The 13,105-nt window shown below is 45.9% G+C and overlaps 1 long non-coding RNA gene and 1 other non-coding gene across 2 annotated transcripts in view; one reads left to right on the top strand and one right to left on the bottom strand.

Moving 5' to 3' along the window:
• LOC129635544 (uncharacterized) overlaps positions 1 to 13,105 on the bottom strand; it is a 228,412-nt gene that overhangs the window by 107,219 nt on the left and 108,088 nt on the right. The gene's annotated exons all lie outside the window — the stretch shown is intronic.
• On the top strand, positions 9,271 to 9,343 carry TRNAG-UCC (transfer RNA glycine (anticodon UCC)). Its single transcript has one exon. It is a non-coding gene; the product is annotated as a tRNA-Gly (tRNA).

Genomic DNA, 13,105 nt, shown 5'->3' with positions numbered 1-13,105 from the left:
AATCCAGAAAAGTGACTCCCTGGGGAAAGGTTGGAGAACGCAAGTTCCAGCCAGAGAGTGAAGCCTCTTCTTGTATCTGTATTTAGAGCTACTTCTGCCAGAAATGACAGTTCGGGACAAAACACACTGAGATTCTCTGGTGGTCCAGTGGCTAAGATTCCATACTGCCAATGCAGGAGGCCTGTGTTCAATCCCTGGTCAGGGAACTAAATCCCACATGCCGTAACTTAGAGTTCACATGCCGCAACTAAAGATCCCACAGGCTGCACCTAAGACCTGATGCAGCAAAATAAATAAATTTTTTTTTAATTTTACAAAAGGACAAAGCACGCTGTCTTCCCAGAATCACTTTTGGATAAGTCAACCCAGTTCAAATGAACACCTCAAAGTCCAGCCACACCCTTGTTGAGTTACCAGTTGATTTCTACTGGATGTCATATGTGAGGCTGTTCTGCTGGGTTGAAAGACCTTAAGGCTAGAAATAGGATGAAGCAGCTGGAGTTGGTGTAGGGCCAAGATCAACATCAGATTCTGACACTCTGAAGGCTTGGAAAACCGACTGTCTGTGGCTTCAGCTATTCACATCCCTCGTAGCTGCAGTGGTCCTGATAAGCAAGTCACGAAACTAGGATTCTGCTCCAACTTTCACAGCCAATCAGTTTTCCTGCCCCTAGCACAGCCCTTATCAGAGTCTTCATGCCAACCGATAGCTTTAGGCCAAGAGACTTTGAACAGAAACAATTCAAAGCTAGCCATGCCACTGGCTGGCCACGAACCAACTTTTCTAGACAATTTGGAGTGAGATACAGGGACTGTTGAAGGTCCCAGAAGTTGGTACTGCGGCATGTGACAAGGACAGACAGTGACCGAAGTTGGGTGCAGGTCAGAGTTATGGAGCTTCAGAGACTTCCAGACTAGTCAAGGACATGAGCAAAGATATACAGATAGGAGCAGACGAGAAAGAACATGTGAAATGTGGTTGAATGTGGGCTGTGTATATATGCATGTAAAATTTTCTGTGAGATGCTGCTCTCGCCACTTAACATAAAAGATGTTCTAGCGGGTTTTAATTCTAGTGGCCAGTTCTATGACACTGTATGTATTCCACGGCTGATGACAGGAGGAAGACTATTCAGTGAATATTTGTTGCATTTTATTACCATGGCCAGAGATAATTTCAGAATGAAAGTTTAGGGTGCTGGTTTAAAAAAAAAAGGAATGAAGCTCCAGAAAAAGAGAAAGCAGCTGCCTGATGACTTCTAAGCCATCGCAAAGCCCAGCTGACCCACCTACAGTTCAGTTTCATGAGATTTCCCAGGAACCTTTCCACAAACCCTGTTTACAGAAATTAGCCTTAAGTGGGTGAGTTCCTCTAGCTCACAACCAATGACCTCATTTGCGGAAAACATATCCATATATTTACAAACCACTGGAACTTCCCTGGCGGTCCAGTGGTTAAGACTTTACCTCCTAACGCAGGAAGTAAGGGTTTGATCCCTGGTCAGAGAGATAAGATCCCACATGCCTCATGGCCAAAAAAAAAAAAAAAAAAAGGAACATAAACAATAGAAGCAATATTGTAACAGATTCAATGAAGTCTTTCCAAATGGGCCATGTCAAAAAAAAAAATTTTTTAAATCACTGATTGAATGCCAATCAGGCATAACTGTACTAAGCATTGCTGATACCCTTCTACTGGGAATTCAAACTCAGAAATAAGTACTCATTTTAAAACAGGTATATAGAAAGTGTTCAGAGGAACTGAAAAGAGGTACCGTGCAATATGCCTATGGGGTGGGAGTTGGGGTGGGGGGACAAAAAAGCTCCCCAGGAGAAGGAGGTGGTGTGAGGAAGCTCAGCTAGAAGGATAGGGAAATGTTTGCAGGTCAACAAGAAGGTCACCCCAGGGAGGATGAAGCTGTTGTTGTTCAGTTGCTAAGTTGTGTCCAACTCTGTGACCCCATGGACTGCAGCATCCCAGGCTCCCCTGTCCTTCACTATCTACCAGAGTTTGCTCAAACTCATGTCCATTGAGTCAATGATGCTATCTAATCATCTTATCCTCTGCCGCCCCCTTCTCCTCCTGCCCTCAATCTTTCCCAGCATCAGGGTCTTCTCAAATGAGTCAGCTCTTTGCATCAAGTGACCAAAGTATTGAAGCTTCAGCTTTAGCATCAGTCCTTCCAATGAATATTCAGATTGATTTTCTTTGGATTGACTGGTTTGATTTCCTTGTAGTCCAGGGGATTCTCAAGAGTCTTCTCCAGCACCACAGTTTGAAGCATCAATTCTTTGGCACTCAGCCTTCTTTATGGTCCAACTCTCACATCCATACATGACTACTGGAAAAAACTATAGCTTTGATAAAAATACAGTGGCCCAAGAAAGCCTAGCAACATTTGAGGACCATAGGAAGAGCACCATTGTGTCAGGAACAGAGAGGGGGGAGAGCAAAAAAGGAAGAGAAAATGGGACTTGTTAGCAATGATCTGCATGAGAGGAATGCTAAGAGTTTTAGATTTGATATTTCACCCAAATAGAAGACCATGGAAACTTTGAAAAGGAAACAACATGGCTATTAGTATTATAGAAAAGGAAAGGAAAAAGAAGTTGGAGTCAGGAACACAAATTAGAAACGGGTGGCAGGCTTCCAACAAAAGAATCTCTTAACTAAGATAGGTAAAGCAGGGTCCAGAAGAAGAGCATACATCCAAAAGCTATTAAGGAGATGGGATTCGGCTTCACTGGTGGCTCAGATGGTGAAGAATGTGCCTGTGATGTGGGAGACCTGGATTCGATCCCTGGGTTAGGAAGATCCCCTGGAGGTGGCAATGATTATCCACTCCAATATTCTTGCCTGAATAATTCCATGGACAGAGATGCTTTGTGGGCTACAATCCACAGGGTCACAAAGAGCTGGACACGACTGAGCAACTAACACACACATGCGGTGGGAAGCAGAGAATCAATGACGACACAGAGACTCCTAGTGGAGCGACTGGTGATCAGTCAGGCCATTCACTTAGGTGGAGAGTCCAGGATTATTAGGTTATTACAAGATATTTAGTATAATCCCCTGTGCTATATAATAGGTCCTAGATGTCTTAGTTTTAGTAGGAGAAATTTGAGCATTTTAAACATTAATGAGAAGGATTCACTGGAGAGGGAGAATTAGAATTCAGGAGAGAGAAGGAATCAGGGATACTATATGATTCATAAGAGAAAGGGTGAGATTTGTGAGTCATGCAAGTGTCTTGAATGGATCTTGAGCTTGGGAGATGTGTCCAGCTGAGGATGTGAATTTGGAATTGAGGATAAAAGCCAGGCTGGAGGTGGCATCACCCACGGAGATTGAAAAGAAACTAGAGACAGGAGCAACCACTGAGAGATGTTGGTGCTTAAGGAGGGGGAAGAAGTAAGGGAGGAGGCTGAGGAAGCAGCGCCCAGAGGGCTTGTGGGAGCGAGTCAAGGTCTAGAATCACATGGCCCTTCCTCACCTCATGTCTGGGTCACCAAGAAAGCCTCTGAGGACTTCCCTGGTGGTTCAGTGGCTAGATTCCGAGCTCCCAATGCAGAGGGCCCAGGTTCAATCCCTGGTCAGGGAACTAGATCCCGCATGATACAACTAAGAGTTCTAATGCCACAACAATGATCAAAGATCCTGAGTGCCGCAACTAAGACCCAGCTCAGCCAATAAATAAATGATTTTTTTTTAAAAAAAGCCTTCTGACTGGTTTCCCAATTACTCCCTCTCTAATGCAGCATCTTCTGGCCCACCACCAGGACAGGGAGGCAGGGGGCCAGTAAACACCCAACAGACATGTGATGGGTGAAGTAACAGACGTCCTGAATCTCCATTTCCCTCCACCCTCTGCCTGCTGTGTAACTTTGGGCGAGCCCTCTTCCCATTTCAGCTCCCTCGTGTGTAAAATAAGGACACCACTCACTTTCACAACCTCATAGGGTTGCCCTAAAAATTACATGAGTTCCTGGCTGTGAGAGCGTTCGAAACACTTGTAAATCACAACCCAGGCATGAAGAACAAGTATTCATCTCGAATTGCTGTTTGCTTTATGGTTCATCCTTCCACAAAGAGTTCCACTGGCTCCCTTTCCTGGCTCCCAGCAAGGCAACGGATGGCACCGCCACCACCCAATCACTGCCACCCCTTCCTTTTCAGGTCATTCCAAATCGGAGTCACAGTTAAGCAAATGTAATGCGTTTACAGGTAGAGTTGGCAAGATGTGCTCTATTTGTTTTCTGGCCCAGTCCTTTAATTGCACTTGGAAATAAACGGCCCACTACAGAGTGAAGATGAGAGAGTGGTTTGGAAAAAGAGAAAAAAAGGAAACTGAAATGGCTTTGGTGCAGGAGCAGGGCGGGAGGTAACATCACACAAATCTTAAAGAGCTGAGAAGAGACACAGTCTCCTAAGGGCATTCAGAGTGAAGTCTCCTTGTTAGGTAGACTCCTGGGTCTGGGTTTCCTGGCCCCAGACCCCAACATGAGTCTCCATTTCATTCATACAAATCTTTAAAGTCTCTCCATTGCCCATCAGTGTGCTGTGTTCTAGCCCCAAGTCTCCCCTCCGAAGATACCTTCTGAGAGCATCCTCTCCACCACCTGTCAAGCCCAGCACAAGCCTCTTCTTTTCTAAATTTATTTTGATAATTTTTTTCATGAGGACCATATTTAAATTCTTTCCTGACTTCATTACAATATTGCTTCTGTTTTATGTTTTGGTTTTTCAGCCTCAAGGCATGTGGGAACCTTAGTTCCCCCATCAGGGATCGAACCCACACCCCCTGCATTGGAAGGCAAGGTCCTAACCACTGGGCCTCCAGGAAAGTCCCTAAATCTTTCCAGAACTTAAAATCTAAACCATTGTTGGACACAGCACTATAGGGCCTCCCTCCCTCTTCCATTGCTTCACATACACTGGCCTTTTCCAATATCAATATCATTTTCCAATATCAACAGTTATGTACTGGATGCTTGATATCCACTTATCTATTCAAGGTACATAGTCTCCCCATTTTACAAAGGAAGAGATTAAGTTTCATGGAGCTGACTATTTTTCACAATCTTTTCAACAGAACAATACTTTCTGTAACTACTGGTGAGAGTGTTATTTGTGTTACAGCTCTTACCAATTTCACAGAGGGAAACTGTTTGCCCAAAGTTGGCAGGTGTCAAGGCCTCCTGGGCACGACAGTAAAGTTCAGGCTGGTATTTCTCCTGACAGGTAGGGTCTATCTCTTTGTTTTCCCTCTAGTTCCCCTAATGATGCCAGTTACTGAGGAGATGTCTGGGCATCTGGGAAAGAGGATGCCATCGTAAAAAGAGCTGCTGAGAGGGAGCTAGGAGGACCCCAAAGATCCATACTATGTTTCAAATGTCTCTCCAGAACAGAGCAAATATCAACCACATTCCAGCCCTTCACACCATCTTCATAAATCAGATTCCCAAATAGCTTTGGGGGAAAATGATTTTCTTTTCCTCTTGAATGTTAAACAATGCTTAATTTGCTAATATTTTTAATGTTATCTTAATCAGAGCAGACTGTGATTTTCCCAACATTTTAAGCAGAACAATCCTTTCTGTATCTTAGCACTTTAGCCTACCGGAATGTTATTTGCAGTTCTGTGAACTGAAGCAGACTCACCACAATTAGCCATCACCATGGTAATTTTATGTCTTTTGTTTTCTGTTTTTGTTGCAAGTGCTCATCAAAGAGATTGAAGCTTTACTGATGAAGCAAAATTCATTACCTGCCTTTGGATTTAAGTGCACCACATTTAAAGACATATTTTCACATCCTATGGTGTTCCATTTCTAGCTGACTTCTCAGAAATAAATAAAATGTACTGTCTAGAGCCAAGCAAGCTGCTTTTACTTGCTTTTCCTCGAGCTGAGATTGGCAGATTTTCTGGCAAAAATGTCATGGCTTTCAGTGGGAACATAGCCTCTGAGTGTTGGTAAAGCCTTCAAACCCCCTACAAAGTCCCTTTCATTTTCTTGGATGATCTCAGATGCTACATGGTTAAAATGAAACTTGCTTTCCACATGGAGCAGGAGGATAAGTGTGCAGCTAGGGTCGACTGTCTGCAGTGATGACAGCCAGCGGTCTGCCCATCCCAGATGGCACTCCTCCTATCAAGAGGAGCAATCTATTTCCTTTAAACTTGAGTCTGGCCCTGGGACATCTTCCAACCATTATACCACGACAAAAGTAATGTTATACAAACTCTGGAGTCCAGGCCTCAAGAGATCTGACGGTTTCCATTTTCATTCTCTTAGGATCCAACAGCTGTGTGAAGAAATGATGAGTGAACGCCTGGAGACTGAGCCCTCGCCAGCTGCCAGCCACTCTAGATGCCTGAGCTGAGGCACCAGACACATTAGAGAGCCTACCTTGGACATGCTGGCCGCAGCTAAACCCCCAGCTGAACAAAGACACATGGCGACCCCAGCCAACACCATGGAAAGCAGAAGAACTTCCCAGCTGAGCTCAGCCGACCCACAAAATTGTAAGAAAATAAATAGCTATATCGAATGGTGGTTTCCAGAGGACAGGGGAAGGGGGAAATGGGGAGTTGTTGTTCAATGGTACAAAGTTAAAGTTATACAAGATGAACATGTTCCAGAGATCTCTGGTCAACATAGTGCCAACAAGTAACATACTATGCTGTGCACTTAAAAATTTACGAGAGTAGATTTCATGTTAAGCATTCCTACGACAACAGAAAAGCAAAGAGACTCAAAGAAACACAAGAGAACAAATATTTTAAACACACACCTTACTTTTTGGTAGTAATGCTTTCACAGGGTGTATCATATGTGCAAACTCATCAATTTGTATACACTAAATATATGCGGTTTTTATATCACTTCTATCATAACAAAGCAGAAAGAAAAAGAAAGATAGAGGGAGGGAGGGAGAGAGACAGAGAATGAAAGAGAGGGAAGAAGGGAAGGAAGGTAGAAGGGAAGAAAGAATGAGGGGCCTCCATCTTTCTGGCATGCCCTCTCAATGCAACCAGCAACATCATTTACAGGAATACTTAGGCACCATCCAAATAAAGCAGTTCAAATTGGAGATGGCTTCTGAATGTGAAATGATCCAGCTATTTAATGTAGATTGTTTTACGGTATTAATAAAATTGAGTGTTCTGGGAAGTGCCTTTTAAGTGCACCAGGTCTAAGCCCAAGGTTCTAGAAAGCTTTTAGTTTAAATGCAAACTCACTGGAAATGTGAGACCTGCCAGCATTAAGGAGGTGTCTGGCTGAGTGGACAGGATCCAGAGAGACTATTCCCCTAGACCAAGCATCCCTGTGTCCATTTTCATTCAGGAAAGCTAGATAATGTTCAAAAGATTAGACAGCGGAAAGCTGGGGAGGCCAGGTAGGAAGCCAAAAAGAAAAGGAAAGTAACTTTTGCTTGCCTGCAGGTGAATTCAACTCAAGAAAACCCAGAAGGTAAAAAGAACTGGAATTTCTTTTAAAAAATTACTTTGGAACCCAGTCATCTGTGACTAGCTATGACTGTGGGCAAGTCACTGTCCTTCCCGGAAGTCACTGCAGATAACATTTCTTAGCACACAGAGCTGTCATGGAAAACAAGAGAGGAAAGGGGGCCGGCATGGTTTGTGAACCATGAGATGCTGTTGGTATGTGAGGAATTGTTATCACCTGAGCAGCAGCTGCTGCTATAGCCTTAGTGATCAAAATAGCAGTAATAAAACAAGGTAATACTCCTTAGTGGAACATTGTGGATTTTCTCCACAAGTAAGAGACACTCTGATTTAACATTGCTTCCCAAGAATTCCATGTGAGCATGCGCCAGGTTCCCATCAGGAGACAGAGACCACTCCAGTATTCTAACAGAGAAATTTTATTATAAAGACTTGTTATCTTGATATAAAATTCTTAAGGCAATAACTTAGTGAGCTTCCGGAATGGCCAGAAATGGGACTGGTTGCTAGGATATGGGGCCATCAGTCCTCACGAGGTTCTGGTCTCTCAGCTCCTGCTCTCTGACCCAGACAATGGGTGGGACCACTTCTCTGCCCTCCCCAACTCCATGACAACAGCCAGGAACCACCCAGGGCCATGGCAATGACATCCACGGACCTGACACTCAGTCGTGTCTCTTGGCTTTCTCGCAGGGAGCTTTGCTGCCTGCCTACTTTGCAAACTTCTAGACAGCTGGGCTGAGCGAAGCATTAGGCAGCTTTAAAAATTGATGTAGGTGATTATTCTTTCATGAAGCACCGCAAATCCAACAGCATGAGGCCAAGGGCAGACCTGTGGCAGCCGCCGCCTCCCTCTGCTTGTTCCTTGTGGATTTGAGCCTCTGAAAGAAGGTGCAGAGAAGGCCCTGGGCACAGCACACACCACCCGCCACTGAAGGAGGTGCCACTAGGCCACGGCACCAGATGTGTGCAAGGGCATGTGGCTCTGGAGGGCCCCTGGCATGTCTAACCCCCCGCATCTACGTGCACCCCTAGATCAGCCACAGGATGAAGAACTCACAGCTACTGCCCCAGCCTCCATCTCTGCTGCCCTGAGCGGTGGGAAGCCTGCCTTGTGGGGCTTTTACTCACTACTTTCCCAATTAGCACACTATTGGCCCTAATTTTCTCCTTCCCTCCTCCACCTTCTATTCTCTTTTTCTATCTCTCCTTTGTCCTTCCTTCCATTCATTCCTGTCTGTCAGTCCATTTTTCCCTTTCTCGTGGGCCAACTCATTGTAAAAGACCCTGAGGCTGAGAAAGATTGAGGGCAAGAGGAGAAGGGGCCGACAGAGGATGAGATGGTTGGATGGTATGTATCACCAACTCATGGACATGAGTTTGAGCAAACTCCGGGAGATACTGAGGAACTGGGAAACCTGGCGTGCTGCAGTCCATAGAGTCACAGAGAATCAGACACGACTTAGAGGTTGAACAACAACAACATGGGCCCAATCCCTCTCCATCTGTCTGTTGAGTTCTCTGTGTGTAGAGGGATGGGAGGAATCTGTCTACATTTCTCTGCACATGTACACATGAGTTTGTGTGTGTGTGTATGTGTGTTTCCCTGATGCTTTCTGTCTCCTATGGCTTCTGGGCCTCTCCTTGGTCACCAATTTCAGTTTAATCTCTCTAAGTAGAAAAGCACCCTGGAGTAGGGGAAGAACTCATGTTTATTCCCTTTCTGCTTCTGAAAAGAGGAAGTGTTGGTGGGGGCGGGGTGGGGTGGGGGGGTGCATGGGAGGGGTGAGGCAGCTCCCTGGTGATCCAGTGGTTAGGACTCTGTATTTCCACTGCAGAGGGCATGGGTTCAATCCCTCTTCAGGGAACTAAGATCCCACTAGTCACATGGTGTGGCCAAAAAAAAAAAAAAATGAAAGAAAGAAAAGTGGAAGTGTGGCAAAGATTAATTCAACTCAGGACACAAGTATAGAGTCTCAACTGTGTGCTAAACAATGAACCGCAGATGAACAGTTCAATTCGACAATTATTTAGTAAGGGCCTCCTATGCACTAGGCCATGTAGTCACTCATTACAAGAGACTCGAACAGGAATCAGATGGGTGCATGTGCTATAGATCCCAAGGTCTGGTAAGAGAGGCAGATGCATGCAAGCTGCTACAAAAAAGGAATCTAAATCAGGCTGGGGAAGAAGTTCATCAAGAAGGGCTTGCTGGAAAGGAATCCTCCTCCTAGACTGTTGGTTGGATGTAGTCACTATGGAGGACAGTATGGACTTTTCTTAAATAACTAAACAGAGTTACCATATGATCCAGCAATCCCACTCTGGTTCACATATCCAGAGAAAAGCATAATTCAAAAAGATCCCTGCACCCCAGTGTTCACTGCCGCACTGTTCAAAATGTCCAAGACACAAAAACAACCTCAATGTCCATCAACAGATGAAGGGATAAAGATGTGGTACATATATGCAGCGGAATACTACTCAGCCATAAAAAGGAATGAAATAATGCCATGTGCAGCAAAGTGGATGTACCTACAGATTATCATACCAAGTGAAGTAGGTCAGAGAAAGACAACTATCCCATGATACCACTTATACATGGAGTCTAAAACATGATATAAATGAACTCATCCATAAACCAGAAACAAAGAAAACAGACTTGTGGTTGCTAAGTGGGTGAGGGGGTGGGGTAGGGATGGACTGGGAGTTTGGGATTAGCAAACGATTATATACAGAATGGATGAACACCAAGGTCCTACTATATAGCTCAGGGAACTACATTCAATAGCCTATGATAAACCATAGTTGAAAGCACATTTTTTAAAAAACAGAAATACTTCTGGAGGAGGTGATGATGAATCTGGAAAAAATGTAGATGTTAACCAGATGAAGACGTGAGAGAAGGCATCCAAAGCAGAAGGTATGTCATGAGCAACAGCATGAAGGCAAAAAATAAGCAGTTGAGCTCTGCAGGAACCTATAGCAGCCCAGGCATTGGTGCAGGTAGAGGAGCTAGGAAGTCTGGAAATGGTCGCATCATATGAGGTCTCAGGATCCAGGCTGTGGGGGATCCTGTTAGCAACCCTGCCACTGCCCTCAGCACCTGCTGTTCCACATAGAGTTTCTCCCCGCACATACCTGCGCTCTCTGCCCACAAGGCCAGTGGATCCCACTGGGCACGGTGCAGGGCAGGTAATTACCACCCCTGGGAATATACTCAGCCCATGACCAATGGGAATCTGGGGAGAAAACCTGGGTTTATAGCCTTTTAGTAACAGTTCTGTGGCACATGCCACAGCCCTCAGGTGCCCCACAGGTGATCTGCTCACAGGCACATTCTCCCCTTCCCCATCGCAGGTCCCCACCTCTCCTCCTATGTTCTTGTCATCCCCCAAATAAACTAATGGCACTCAATTCTCTGTCTTAGGGTCACCCTACCTTACTCGGGCTGATGCAGCCTCCTGTGGGTAGGAGGGAGCCCCTGAAAGCCTCTGAGAGGAGCAGCACAGTCAGATCTGATTCTAGATGGACACTCAGGTGGTTGGTTTGGAGAGTTGGTATGAGGTAACTGCACCAGCCCACCTAGAAAAGGGGAAAATCCCAGTGGGATGAGCAGAGTAGGGGAGATGAGCAAGGGCCAGAAATGCAGAGAAGAGAGGGCTCCTATCGACGAGGTGAAACCCTTTCCTTTAAGGGCTCAGCAGACTCCCATAATGCATGTGATGAACACCAAGAAAAGGTAGGATTCAGCACCAAGGAGTCAGAGCAAGCCATCTGCCTCCCCCAGGCAGGATGCCAGGAAGGAAGTGGCAAAGGCATCCCCAAGATGCTAGCACCAGGTGGCACTAGCAGTAAAGAACCCACCTGCCAATGCAGGAGACATGAGGCGCAGGTTCGATCCCTGGGTCAGGAAGGTCCCCTGGAGAAGGTAATGGCAACCCACTCCAGTATTCCTGCCTGGAGAATCCCATGGACAGAGGAGCCTGGTGGGCTACAGTCCATGTGGTCGCAAAGAGTCAGACACTACTGAAGGGACTTGGCATATGATAGGTGAGTGGTGAAGAATGAGTCAGAGCCTGGCAAGAAGGTAGGGACTCCAAGCCCCTAGTACAGGGGGCCCAGATTGGATCCCTGGTCAGGGAACTAGATCCCACACGCCACAACCAAGAGTTCACATGCCGCAACTAAAGATTGTGTGTGCTGTGCCTAAGACCCAGCACAGCCACATAAATGAACAAATATTAAAGATAAAGAAAGTGGAGGAAACACAAGCAGGGTGAAGAATGACTGCTCAGAAACCACCAAATAGTTGGGGTGGAGAGCACAGGGTGGGAGCCCCCAGGCAAGGCAGGAGGGAGTACGTCGCAGAATCCCCACCCCTACTACTCTTGCTCAGCCCAAGTCCAAGTCTGCACTGGGCTCCACCAACTCACGGGAGGCCCTATCCTGAGAACTGAGTGCCAGGAAGGCATGGACCAGACACTCAGAAACACCAGCCATTCCCCCCGCCCTGCGTGGGGACGCGTGTGCATGGCTGGGGTGCTGACTCCTCCCCCCATCAGACTGGGTGATCCTGCCAGAGATGCGAGTTCCAGCCCCTGTTTCATTGGGACGAAAGCATCAGCAGAAGTCAGGGAATTTCTCACAGCTCAAGATGGAAGTGAAGATGAGAGTCCAAAAAGGAATCCCACACAGTCCAAGGTGGTACTAGTGGTAAAGAACCCACCTGTAAATGCAGGAGACATAAGAGACTTGGATTCAATCCCTGGGTCAAGAAGATCCCCTGGAGGAGGGCATGGCAATCCACTCCAGTGTTCTTGCCTGGAAAATCCCATGGATAAAGGAGCCTGTCAGGCTATAGTCCATAGGGTCGCAAAGAGTCAGACATGACTGAAGTGACTTAGCACACACACACACACACACAAATACTCAAACAGATGAAATTCCTGCCCACTGAAATGTCCCTTTGGCTAAAACACAGTAGCATTGATTTATTGATTTCTCTCTTTGCTGAGCATCTATGGAGGGGGCATAAGGGACCCAAAAGATGGCCAGGAAAAGGGAAAGTGAAGAGAAGGCTGGGTGTGGATGAGCTGAGTACAGAAATCATCCCTCATAGGAAACTCTTCAGGGAGCACAGGCAGCTCATCTCCTTCCCTGACTGGTGCTCCATGAAACGGCTCTTCACGTTGACCAGCACCAGAAGACTGGCATCTAAGAAGCAAGGGATTCTGGGAAAGGAAGAAGTTAGCATCTGCTGACAACTTTCTGCAACTGAAAAACTGCCAAATCTGCAAAGTAGGGGCTATGAGTCGCATTTTATAGATGATGAAACAGCCTCAGAGAGGCTTGGGAACTGGACTTAGACCACTCAACTTGTCAGATGCCATCAGAATTCACACTCACATCAGTGATACTAGGGACTTCCCTAGTAGTCCAGTGGCTAAGACTCTGCACTCGCACAGTAGGGGGCCCGGGTTCAGTCCCTGGTCAGGGAACTCGATCTCACATGCCACAACTAAAAGTTCACATGCCACAGTTAAAGATCTCACATGCCACAGCTAAGACCTGGCACAGCCAGATAAATAAACTAAAATAAATAAATATATTTTTAAATGGTTCTATAT

Source organism: Bubalus kerabau, chromosome 20 (genome assembly GCF_029407905.1).
Source record: "Bubalus kerabau isolate K-KA32 ecotype Philippines breed swamp buffalo chromosome 20, PCC_UOA_SB_1v2, whole genome shotgun sequence".
NCBI lineage: Eukaryota > Metazoa > Chordata > Mammalia > Artiodactyla > Bovidae > Bubalus > Bubalus kerabau.
This window is presented reverse-complemented; position numbering and strand designations above follow the sequence as displayed.